The sequence below is a fragment of the Mustela lutreola genome, chromosome 10 (genome assembly GCF_030435805.1).
Source record: "Mustela lutreola isolate mMusLut2 chromosome 10, mMusLut2.pri, whole genome shotgun sequence".
NCBI classification, from domain to species: Eukaryota; Metazoa; Chordata; class Mammalia; order Carnivora; family Mustelidae; genus Mustela; species Mustela lutreola.
In genome coordinates, this window is record NC_081299.1 from 117097235 (window position 1) to 117110282 (window position 13048).

The 13048-nt window shown below is 48.3% G+C and overlaps 1 long non-coding RNA gene across 1 annotated transcript; it reads left to right on the top strand.

Annotated features, from left to right (window-relative positions):
- Nucleotides 1–7294: 7294 nt before the first annotated feature.
- On the top strand, nucleotides 7295–12821 carry LOC131810123 (uncharacterized). Its single transcript, XR_009345423.1, has 4 exons — nucleotides 7295–7406; nucleotides 10390–10633; nucleotides 11972–12114; nucleotides 12197–12821. It is a non-coding gene; the product is annotated as an uncharacterized LOC131810123 (long non-coding RNA).
- Nucleotides 12822–13048: the final 227 nt, after the last annotated feature.

Below are 13048 nucleotides of genomic sequence, written 5' to 3' on the forward strand. Positions count from 1 at the left end.
TTAAGTCTGACGTAGGCAAAACTCAGAGTTCGGGCTATGATCAGGTTCAGTGAGAGGGTCAGGATAATTGTTAAAGTGGGGTTAGGGTTAGTGTTAGAGGTAGGTTGAGGGTTAGGATTAGATCGGGTTAGGGTCAGTATCAGGGATAATGTTAGGGGTTAGTTTTAGGGTTAGGTTCAGCGTTAGGTTTCGCGTCAGGGCCCGTGTTAGTGTCAGGGTCAGGGTTACGTTTAGGGTTAGAGTTACGTTCAAGCTCACATTCAGTGTCAGGGTTAGTTTTAGGGTCAGGGTTAGATCAGCATCAGGGTTAGGATTAGGGTCAGGGTCTGGGTCATGGTTAGGTATTAGTCATATTTATGTTAATGTGAGAGTTAGTTTGAGGTTTAGTGTCCACATCAGGGTCCTTGCCAGGCTTAGGTTTTGTTTTGGGTTCAGGTAAGGATCACACTCAGGGTCAGGGTCAGAGTCAGGGTCAGGGCTTGGGTTAGGGTAGGGGCATGTTCACAGTCAGTGTCAGTGTCAGGGTTAGTGGTTTTTGTTAGGGTTACCCTGCTCCTGAGTCATGGACCCATCCATTCAGGGTCTCAGGATAAACCCTGGGCAGAAGGGTGTAGACCCTACAACCGATCCCACTTAAGCAGCCTTAAACTGGGGTGTGAACATGACTTACCCACCAGACATCTAACCCCTCATCAGCTCATCCTGCTTGGGGCATCTCCACCCAAGATGGCATGGCCATGTCCTCTTTACACACAGACACACAGACACCCAGAGACAGGGAGGAGACCTAGGGCTACACCCATAGATCAGAAGGTGTGGGACTCTCTGACTCTGAGCCCCCTGGTGTCACCTTTTGATTTTATTAGCCAAAGGGACTGCGGCGTTGGGGAAACCTGATATGACCTGCCAGGGAGGGGATGTGTCTGGCGCGCGAGCTCACTTCTCCCTGTATCCTCTGGGTTTCAGTACAGTAGAAGAACATGTCGCTTCCTTTAGGATGTGCCTAGAAATGATCTGCATAGGGGGTTTTATCTGTTATGGGGTGCCGTGATACGTGGGTTCCAATTGCATTGGGTTCTGTCATCAGGGAAGTGAGGTCACCACTGCCTGGGGGCTCCTTACCGAACTTCCTGCTGCACCAGAGCTCCCTGAGCCGCCGGTCTCCAAGCTGCTCAAGGCTCACACTCCACTCAATGCAGTGCCCATCCAGTGACCCCCATACAGCCTCCCCCCAGCCCCTGGGAGGCCTGGGTGCAGCTGTTGTCCCCGCTGGAGGGAACAGAGCTGGGTTTAGACCAGCTTAGTGTTAGGGTTAGGGTTAAGAAAGACGTAGGGTCAGGGTTGGGGTTAGACTTCTTTGGGGTCAGGGTTAGCGAAAGGCTTAGGGTAGGGGTCAGGGTTAGGGTTAGGTTCATGGTTAGGTTTAGGGTCAGGATCACAGTAGGGTCAGGGTTAACGTTACGGTCACAGTCAGAGTCAGGTTCAGTGTTAGGCTGACGGTTAGGTTTAGGTCCAGGCAGGGTCATGGTCAGATTTAGGGTCCGGTTCAAGTTTTGGTTGGGGGGAAAGGTTCATGTCAGGGTCAGGGTTAGGTTTGGGACAGGTTTAGTGTCAGGGAAGGGTCAGGGTCAGGGTTAGGTTCATGGTTACGGTAAGGTCAGCTTTATGTTTATGTTGTGTTTCATGAGCAGGTTCAGGATCAGGGTTAGCTTTACGGTTACGATTCTGTTCAGGATCACGGATTGGGTCAGAGTTAGGTTTACAGTCAGGGTTAGGGTCAGTATTAAGGTCAAAGCCAGGGTTAGGTACGGACGGGCTGTGTGCCAACTGTACCAGTTGTACAACTGACTGTGTAGTGGCTGAAACTGAGAAACCGGGGTGAAAGTATCAAGAGGCTCTAAGGATTGCGAAAGAGACAAGATTCAAACAATTACCACGTACACACAAGACAAACTATGCAGATGACTGCTCAGTACGGAAGTAATTCAGAGTGTTACACTGTGGCATCAGCTGACCCAGACCCAGAAGATTGCTGGAGTTACCATCATGGACATCTCTAACCATATAGACGACACTGAGCGAATGCCAGATGATGATGGAGCCCCTCACTCCTATGTCTTAATAGAGTTCCTCAGCTCTCCTTTACCAACTTTTCCTGTTGCCAGTTCATACAAGCAATTCTCCTTACCCAGTTCCTCTGTTCTGAGCTATGGCTAAAGACACTCATTTTTTTATGTTTTGAAACTGATTATCTTGTACCATTTTACTTTTTGTTGCATCTTTTTATAAATCAGATGACTGCTCACAAGGAAAAAAAAAAAGGAATGGAAAAGATCAAAAGGGAGGACAACAACAACAACAAAAAAACTGTTCTTTTTTGCCGGGAACCCTTCTTACAAGTGCCAATCAGATAAACTATATCTGATGTTACATCGTCACAACTCCTCTATCATCAGGGAAAGTAGTTCAGATAAGAAAATATCTCTATAAAATGAGTTCCAGGCTTACATTCTATATTTGGCTAATTACAATTTCATTACGATGTCTGTCTCAAACTGATGAGGAAGAGTATGGAATCTTGTCATCAAGACGTGACATCGAACTAAGAACCCACAGGGTAAGCACTCAGCTCCTGTGATACAAAGACAGCTCCTGGGGATGGGTGACCCTGGGCAACAGTGGCTGACCTGCAGGCCTGCATCTATCTGCCATCTGTCACTCTTCCCCCTTCCTCCTCTGTCAGCTGCTATCTCCAGCCACCGTCAACAAAGTCCACCTCAAACAGCCATCACTTCCCTCTGGTCCTATTTACCGTAGCTAAACTCCAGGCCAGGCATCCAGATCACCAGCCCTGTGGGAACTTCTTCTAAGGTAAGAGGTGGCCCTATTGGTGAAATGCAGGTGCCAAGGCATGCGGACATTGTGCCATCTTCTGGGCTATTCTTAATGACTGATGCGTGGGGGTCAGGAGATCTGGCCTGTGATTGGCCCCAACTAGCTGTGTGGCTTTAAAGGAAGTCATCACACCTCAGGCCTCAGTTTCCTTATCTGCAAGCCAGGATGGACTAGAGTCTTTTCAGAGGAGCCGGCAAAGATCACATAGATAAGCACCACCTCATTATACTAACAAGCAAACAGAAGGCCGGAGGCGAGTGATTTGCCCCAAGTCAGACATAAGCAGGCAGAGAGCAGAGCCGAGGATGGGACCCACATCTGCAGGTCACAGCTAATCAGCCAGCACAGTACAAACAGATCTGAGCAGCTGCTCATTCTTCCCCTTTTCCGTTTTGTCCATCAGAATGCATGCTCCCTGCAAACAAGGACACACAGGACCTGCTGCCTGTCTCAAAATTCCCATTTCACCCAATTAGAACAGGGAGGAGCCTTAAGGATTACCCCCCCACCCCCACACACAGTTCTTTTACCTATGGAACATGAGGGTACATACATTCACCGTCCAGAGGGCTCCTGCCTTCACTTCTCATGGAAAAGGTCATCATGTGCCTACCCGGGGTGCCAACGAAGCCACAGGTTCCAGAGAGGAACTGACACAGAAAAGTTCGAAGGAGGCAGACTGGCTCAGCACAGAAACAAACTGTCTACCAAGGAAAACTACCCCATGGGGGACTGATTCTCTTTGAAATACGTTCGAGTGCGTGGGAAAATGGTTTTTCAAGAGCTGGTGGACTGACCAGTCACCTGGTACATACAAGATCACATCCGCATTCTGACAAGAGTGGCTTGCCTGCAGTGTAGACCAGGGGCCAGAAAGACAAAGAAGGCGCATGGAGACTGGGTGAGAAGCTTCTACGGTGTGATGGCAAGGGCGCACTGCAAAGGTACGAGAAGAGATAGAAAGATGTGTATGGACTCAAGAGGTTTAGGAAGCGAAATCCACAGGACTTGGTGTGACAGACTAGATTTTGGAAAGGTGACAGAGTAGGAGTTGACTTCTGGTTTCCCGACTCCAGGCTAAACGGATGAAGTGTTTACTGAGAGAGGCAATAGAATAAGAAAGGTGGTTTTCAGTGGAGGAGGTGCTCATGAATTCCGTCTTGAACCTGATGAGTCTGAGGGGCCACAGACACATCCGAGAAGAAAGGTCAGCAAGTCCGATACACAGAACTGGTGCTCCGGAGGTGTGTGGGCCAGAGACAGGAATCTGCCTGACCTGCTGATAGGTGGTCATGAAGCTGCACAAAAGGTCATCTAGGGAAAGAAAGGAACACGGGGCTGAGCCCATAATTAGCATTCAGTGGCTACCAGGAGCATGATTTTGCACAGGAGACACATCAGAGAGGTAGAAGAAAGACAGGAAGCAATGCAGAGCATTTGGTCTACTGCGATGACGAGTAAGGAGACAGAGAAAGGTCAGGTGCGCTGACTTAGAAACAGTTTTGGTAAGAACTCTTTAGTGGAACAACAGGGCCTGAAGGGTGGAAGGTGGGAAAGTCAAGTCAACCCCTGAGCACTGGCTGTGATGCGCGACAGTGACAGGGCAATACCTAGAGGTGGGGCAGTCAAGTGGGAGAGAATCAAACAGGAGCGCATGATGGGAAGGAGTGAAGGGGAGAGGATCCTCGCAGGCTCCTGGAAGGGCGGGAGGGCATGGACTCTGAGCCAGAGTGGAGACTGAACCTGAGGAGGAAGGAGAGCCCCTCCCCGTACCAGGCGAGGAGGAGAAGGGGACAAATACAAGAATGGGATCATGATCAGCAGGATGGAGGAGGTCCTGTGGGATGGCTGCTAATTTTTCTGTACGACTGGAGATGAAGTCATATGTTGAGATGGAAGAGGAAGGCTACATGTGATGTCAGTAGCACACCCATGTAAATGGTCTAATTTATCTGTTATGTCACTTTCTCCCCCTACTACCAATACCTTATGTCCTGCTCATCTATTATTTGGCTGTCAACCCAAAGGATTTTCATATTTCTAAGCCGACAAAGTATGATGTTGCCAGTGCCTCTGCCCCAGGTGACCCTTCCCCATCTGCCATTCCTGCACTTTGATCACCTACCTCTTTTGCATACCTTTCCCCTTCTATTTCTCATTAGATCTCATAAACATGACTTTTTAAACAGTCTCCTGCCACCAGTCAGCTCGAACTCAACAGATATGACCATGCAACTTCCTGCTGTAAACCTGACTGCAGCTCTACCGTGAAGACTGCATCAACGTGGACCCCTCAATGTATGCAGTGTCCAAGGTGCAACCCGCAGCCCCACCACATCTCCCTTTCTACCATCTCAGTCTCATTCCAAAATGTGCCAAACAAGACACCTATGTAGAAATACAACCCCGACAGCAAGCTCTCCACTCATTTCTGCCTCGGAACTGTAACTTAACAAAACATCTCTCTGACGGAAACACAAATTGCATATAACCTTTATCTCCAGCTCCCACATAGAAGATCAATACCACTTTACACAGAACAGCTGTTCCATGTATTTTCCTTCTATGTATGAAGGGGTCACGTTCATTAACACTACAAATTGTACATTATATTCAGAAATGTCAGAGCCTTGAAAGAATATGGAATTGCTGGCATTCTAGCCACTTTCCCAGTTTGCTCTCTTCCTACCTCTAAGTCCTACTTTAGAAGTGCTATTTTGAGATTTCTATTTTCCGAAGCTGCTTTGACCAAAGGCATTCTGTCAGCTCAGAGTGAGAAAGATGGCGGGGCGAGGAAGTGCAGGAAAATGCTAGTGTTAGGCCCAAAGAAAGCCTGACTAAGTCCAAAGACAGACAAGCTAAAGAGACTTCCGTGCTTTGAGGTTCTTTAAGTCTGTGTGTGTGCCTTTTCTTCTTCCAATGACCTCTCTCCTCATCATGTGTCCTTCATTAACAAAAGGTTTCTGGATCCGAGAATTCACGCTGTGCGCTCCTTCAGACACTCCATTCAATTTACACCTTTTATTACAGTGGCTTAACATCACCATACAAGAACAAGAGTACAATATACCTTCGTCTAGGCATCCCTACATATTAAAAATGATATGGCCACACCGCAGAGGATTCAGACATAAGCACTTTTAAAGCCAGAGTTTGGGAGATGTGATCTGAATGCAAGTATCAAAAAGGAACTAGCTGGTTAACCCAAAAAAGAAAAATACATATTATGACTTGAAGCCATAAAAAAGTAAGAAATTCAAACTCTTTTCAGAATTTTAGGTACCTACAGAGCCAAAACTTTTTAACACTGAAACCAGCTACTAAATCCCAATCCTTAGAAATTAAACATATACGTTTTGATAGTTTAAGTACAGACCCAGAGGGATACAGAAAACAGATAAAGCTCCTCCTGGCTCTGATTCAAACCTTGGGACATTTTCAAGGCTATGTCTGATGAACCTTTCCTGTCAGTAAAGTCTTTTCAGTTTAAATTTCTATTCTGTAAGTTTATGTCCTACAGTTATCTGCTGCCAGCTTCAGGCTGACCTCACCAAGAGAAGTAGGGCAACTTTAGAAAAGGAGCTTGGTATGCTTTGTAGTACTGGACCAGAACCAGTAACGACAGTACAGTCTTTCAGATTTCTCATTCCGGGAGCTTAAGACGAAAGTCAGGCATAAACGTTAGGTTAAGTGCCTTTTTGACCCGATTCCTGGTAAGTACGTGTATTCAGAGATGTGTTCAACGCACAGTCGCTCAGCTTCTAGGCACAAGGCACTGGGAGGCTTCTGTCAGGCCGGGGGAGCGGCGGTCTGACTGTGCCACACGGTACCAGAGGCGGGTCCTACGCGTCCGGGGCTTTTACGTTTAGTTCAAAACCACTTGCCCTGAACTTTCAGGCCTTTTCATTCAATGTGCACGATTTCACAGGAGTGCTTTCTCCAGGCTGCACCTAGCCCACCCGAGGCCAAGAGACTCACTGCGAAGTGCAGTGAGGTCCCCGCTGAGGACCCGTCCGGGGCGGGGACAGCCCAGGAAGCCCGCAGGAGAAGCCCGAGGAGAGGCCCCGGAGGGCCAAGGAGGGCAGGCCACCCAGGGCCTGGCTCCGGGGAGCAGAGCCCAGGCATGCACCTTCATGAACTCGTCCTTGTCGAAGCAGAGCGAGTCCGGCCCCTTGGGCAGGTTCATCTTACTTCTCTCCATCCCGCCGACTGCCGCCTCTCAGCACCGACACTCGAGCGAGGAGGAAAGGTAGGAGGCTGCGCTCCCCGACGCTACCAGTGAAGCCACGGCGTTTCCACCACACAGAAGGCACCGCTTCCTCCAACATGGCAGCGCCCCCGCCCGGCCAATGAAAGAGGACGCCGCAGGCCCGCCTGCGCCTGCCTCCGCCAAGAGAGGCGCGCAGGCCCTACTGTTGAGCCAGCAGGTGATGCTGCCCCCATGCGGCGGAGGGCGACACTACAACCTCGCCTACGTTTCTGCAGGGCAGCCCCGACGCTGTTGATGCACGGTGAGGGGGAGAAGGGAGGGCGGGGAGGGTCAGGGGCGCTCCCTCCCCACCTCGCCCTTTCCCTCGGAAAATCGGCCTGCGAATCTCTTCCAGGACCTTCTCCCGAGATTGTCCCGGGGGAAGCATAGCCGTGGCAGGATGCTGGCCCTTTACTTCTGCGGCCGGTTGTCCAGAGAGGGGGGCGCGTCCGGGTGTCAGGCCTCCTGTCTCTGGGTGCCGCCGCTGCAGCCGCCTGGGCGCGGAGGCCTCTGTGGGAACCCGGCTCCCGCCCTTAGCCCCTGCACCCACCCGCGAGCGTGGCTTCTCCCCCGCTGAGCTTGGCTCCAGCGATCTGTAGGGAGGAAGGTGGTCAGCTGGCAGCCTCGGGTCGTCTGGGCCGCTCCCAGCTCCACTTCAGCTCAGCTGCGGGGCGGCCACAAGTTTGGGTTCTCAGAGCTCTTAAAGAATCACCTCGCTACCAGCCGGCCGACAAAACGCAGCCGACAAGTAGAAGTGCGAGCATGTTTATGTCCAGTCCACTCTAGAATGGGCGGAATCGTGTGTTTGTGGCTAGCGTTGGTTCGATAGCCACACCTGCCCCCAATTTCCGAGACCCCCTCCTCCTCCTGCCGTCCACCCCACATTTATTTTGAGATTTTTCTTTCCTCTTCCCTTGCTCTTTCTCCCACTGTCCTCCCCTTTAGTGGGAATGTCATGGTCAAATGATGATTCATTTCTCTTTTTTTTCTCCATGACACTCTGACAGCTCAAACCACAGATCTCACGTGCGCCCTTCAGGCTGCAGCTTTGCTGTAATAGCCCAGGACTGGGCTGCCCCTCCCAATGCTGTGATCTCCCAGAGATAGCATGAGCAGTCCTTAGAAAGGGATGGGACACAGCAAGACAATGGCTTGCAGTGAGTCTTGCATTCGAGTCACTCCAAACGGGAAACTGGTCACTTTTTTAAAAAAACGTGAGTACAGGGATGCCTGGGTGGCTCACTTGGTTAAGCAGCTGCCTTCGGCTCAGGTCATGATACCAGCATCCTCAGATCGAGTCCCACATCGGGCTCCTTGCTCAGCAGGGAGCCTGTTTCTCCCTCTGCCTCTGCCTGCCATTCTGTCTGCCTGTGCTCACTCTCTCCCCCACTCTCTCTCTGATAAATAAATTAAAAAAATCTTTAAAACCTGAGTACAGAATCTGAAACAATACATTCCCTAGCAGTGGGCCTGGCAAGGCCTTGTTTAGGAAAACGTTCGCAGTCAATATCCAGAGACTATGACAGGTAGGATGAGAGCTGGAATCTTATTTGGAGAATCAGAATAAATTGCCAGGGGAGCAACTATGAAAGTGCATTCTATGCCCTGTTGTGGTCATTTGGATATAGGGAATGAAAGCCTCATTATTTGGTCTTTGTTTGTTTACTCTTATTATGAAAATTCTCAAAATGTGTAGAGCAGAAGGATCCCGGCCCTTCCGAGTACTTATCACTCTGCTTCCCCAACTGTTTCATAGGCCCTCCTCCTTCTACTGCCCCCAAAGTGCCTGTATTTTTGTTTTTGGGAGAGAGGGGAGGTCTGGAATATATTTTAAAGTAAATCCCAAACATCACATCATTCCCTGCTCCCCAAATACCTTGGTTTACACATCAAAGAAGGAGGAGGAAGAGGTGGAGGAGGGGAAGACTGAGAAGGAGGAGGGATGAAGAAGAGAGATTTCCGCACAGGCCCACTATGCCAGAATCAATAGGTCTAATAAGCTATTCCGATTGGCTCTGAGAGGCATGACTTTTAGCCTCTCAGACTTTTAGGGCCACAGTGCTAATAAGCGACAAGGGCAAATTCAGGCAGCGCAAACAGCAAGGCCCACACTCATCACCAAGGCACCGAGTGGGGGGGCAAGGGTGCCAGACCGACAGAACAAAGTTGTCTGGGAACCCCACCTGCCCTAGAAGTCCAGATGAGCGAGTAGTTGAACTGTTTTTTGCCTTCATTGTCATTCCTTTCTGAAATTATTGCCGGCCTTTGTTAAAGACATGAACCTGAGCTTGTGCAGCCTGGGGTACTGATCTTGGGGTTGCTGAAGAGAGTAGGTGCCAACAAAGAATGAAAATCCCTGCTACCTGTTCTCCTTCCGAGAGTCAGGAGGGAACAGTCAAGACCCCATACAGTTCACTGCCACGTGGAGCCCTGGCTGTGGCAGTGGCGTGGCCCACCAAAGCCAGGAGCAACAGGCAAGACCCCAGACCCCAAATGCTAATGGAACACCCTGGGGAGGACGAAGGAAAGGCAGAGAGTCAGCGGAAACCTTCCCAAAGGACATTTCCCTCAGTTTCATCTGGGAGCTGACACTCAGCTGGTACACACCCCTTCAGCCACACAAAGTTTGGTGACTAGCCTCTGGCCAGAACCTGCGGTGTGTCTCCCTACCCTGAACCCTTCCTAAGATCCCTACCACGGCCTCGCGATCCAGGCACTGGGCGTGTAACACTTGACTCTGCAGGGGTCCCCAGGCCAGCTTTTGGTTAGTTAGTTGTCCGCGCTGTTAAAGATTTGACTACTGTTACATGTTTGACTCTCGTCTTTGGTGATGGTACCTATTTCATAGGAATTAGAAGCTGGAATCCAGGAAACAGGCTGGAAGATGAAATTAAAAAGTGGATACAAAGCTTCTAATCAGAGCCAGACACAATCGGCGATCAACTATATCCCAGTCTCTCCCCTCTTCTCTGATCTGTACTTTCCTTAATGAGGAATGAGACTTTAAGTTGACTTTTTTTTATCTTCAAGTCTCTCTCTCTCTATCGATTCCCTAACTTCCCTCTCTTGCCTTCATTTCATCCTAGAACTTGTGCCCACGACTTCTTTTCTAAGTAAATATTAACCTCCTTTGACTCTGAATCTCTGGAAAATTCTCAGTTCCCTATTTTCGCTGGCACTGTGACAGGTCCTCATTTCTCCTTCCCACTCCTCTCTATTTATAGTTTTCACATTTTTTTTGGCAGGTTGGCTACAGAACACTCAAAAATTGCAAAGAGAAATACTGTGTTCTGGAAATTCGCCCGAGCATTTTTTTCCAATATCGTCCTTATGCTCTTCTGATCCTCTCTTGAACTGTTGGACTAAAGCAGCTGACGCTTCCACCAGCAACCAGAGTCATCCTGTCCACTACTGTGGGAACAGAGGGTTTCCATTTGGAACTGCAGACTGAGCCTAAAGTCTGGTGGCCCTTTGGTGCCAGGATAGCAGGTATGGGACGGGTGGGACATGGAGGACAAGCATCATGGTAGAGGTCTCCATTCGACCAGGAAAGCTCACAATGAGCCAACAGGTACATTTCAACATCTTCTGTATTTTCCTTATAACCTGTTTCATTCCAGAGTGGATTTGAGATCATTTAGTTTGATTCTTAAATGTTTCCCATTCCAACCGGAAACAGACTCATCCTACAGGCTCCCAAATTCTGCCTCATCTTCCTAATCAGTTAGTACCCCAAATTGGGTATGATAGTGCCAGAACATTCTTCCATGTGTATTTTATAACAGACTAGTATTTTATTAGTTTTTTTCAAACTAATAAGAATGATAAGGGTAACTTTTTTTTCTTTTAAAGCATAGGCAAAATCACGAAAGACATTGAAATGAACCTAAAAGATTATAGTGTCTTCCAAGGGAAAACAGGTGTTGTCTCATGTACCCTTCTGGGCTGACCAATTCTATGGGATATTCTGTGCCTTTCTTGTCTTTGAGCTATTTTGCAACTCTATAGATTGTACATAATTGATGTGGATGCAGATGATCTTGTCTAGCTATATGTAAATGAATTTTGTCCACTGGAAGTACAGTTGACCCCCTTTCCTTTGGTAGAAGGCAGTTTTGCATCCATTTGCATTCTATTTGCATATCTATTTGCATCTATCAAAGCAAATTCGTTTAAGTATTACTGATTGTATATGTGTCTGCCTTGAGATTCTTGCTTGAAGTGGTGGTAACATCTTAGTGGTTCCCGAGCTAATGAATGAATTAAACAAAATCCCTTCAGGCATTCATCTCATATTTGTAAAATGGTCCTTATTTAATCTTTTCGAGAAAATGATACACTAGCAAACCATGACAAGATTCTGGTAAATGAAAAGTGCAATGAAATCAAATCGGAATGAATTTTAGAATTACCTTCAATGTGGCCCACGCTATGCCAGAGGCAGAGAATGATTGAATCTCAAAGACATGACTTCTGGCCCCCAGGAGTTACAGTAATCTGTGTCAACATTGGCATGCCTGAGAAATGCATGTGACATTCCCATCAGGGTTTCCCCGGGGGTTCAGTTAACCTTTCTCTTCCAAGCTACCCTCTCTTGTAGTGATATCAACTGTGCCCTTGGTTTCAGCTCCCATTCCCTAGCCAACATCTCTCCCACTGATACACGACCATCTGTTTCTTTCCTACCCACCAGGCCCGTGTAACTGACTACCTACTCATGCTATTTCACTGATGTTCCACCTATGCCTCAAAACCCAGCATGTTCAAAACTTGATTCATCATCGTTTGTGAAAGAATGGCTTATCCTCTTTTGCTTTGTTTCTTTAGAAATGATTCTACCAATGCCAGCGGCATGCACCAGAAACCAGGAAGGAATCATACAGCTGAGCCAACCTGCTGTACTTTAAAACACTTGACCACAATTCTCCAGTGGATACTCAACCCTGGCTTCAAACTCCCTTGTCTCTCCGGTGAGTTTGCTTTCCCTCCTTCAAGACTTGCCTCAACAATCCCTACCCCTACCTCTTCTGAACTATGTCACCTCACTCCCAGCTCCTGTCCTAGGGATGAGGGAGCAGAAGGCAAGCTTAGGACAAAGCAGAAACTGGCACCCTACACCCTCTCCCCATGCCATATGTGTAACATTCCTCATGCACTCCTGGCTGCCCTAAAGGAAAAACGATGCTTAACTGATAGAGATCCCAGTCCTGCAGGACAGGAGTATCCCTCCATCTACGAATGTCCTAGTGACTTACAAGGAAGGAAGAAGCTTTCTCATCAATAGCCTGACTTCCAGAGACCCATACCTCAGTTTCCGGAAGCCCTAACATCACCCTCCCCTCCATAAAATTGAGGGAGGCTAAGGGGGAGGGAAGTGTAATAAAACTGAATTTCTTCTAAGCCCAAATCCCACTGACAAGGATGTGTGATAGAAGGAATGTAACATATCTCCAGGAAACTCCTGACTGTCTTCATGCTTTCCCTCATTAGAGGCAAAAACAGCCTTGACTTGACAATAACCAGGTCTCCCTTATCCTGAAATTCTTCTTTAGCATATGACAGTCCTTCTGGACACCCCCTTTGTCCTCACCTTCCTCAGCTCCCAGTCAACCATGCCTCTGTCTGAGCAGCTCTTTCTGCCCTTGGGTCCTGTCCCTGTGTTTTAATAAAACCACCATTAGCACCTAAGACGTCTCAAGAATCCTTTCTTGGTCATCGGCTCTGGACCTCACCCCACCAAACCTCACCTGTGTTCCAAAACTTCATCACTAGTGTCACACTTCAAGAAAATAAAAGCCCTTTGTGCAGGAATTCCCTTATCTTACCACCACCCAATCAAATCTACACCTACATTTGTATCCATTTTTAATTTGTTTTTAGACATTTACTCAACAAATATTTAGT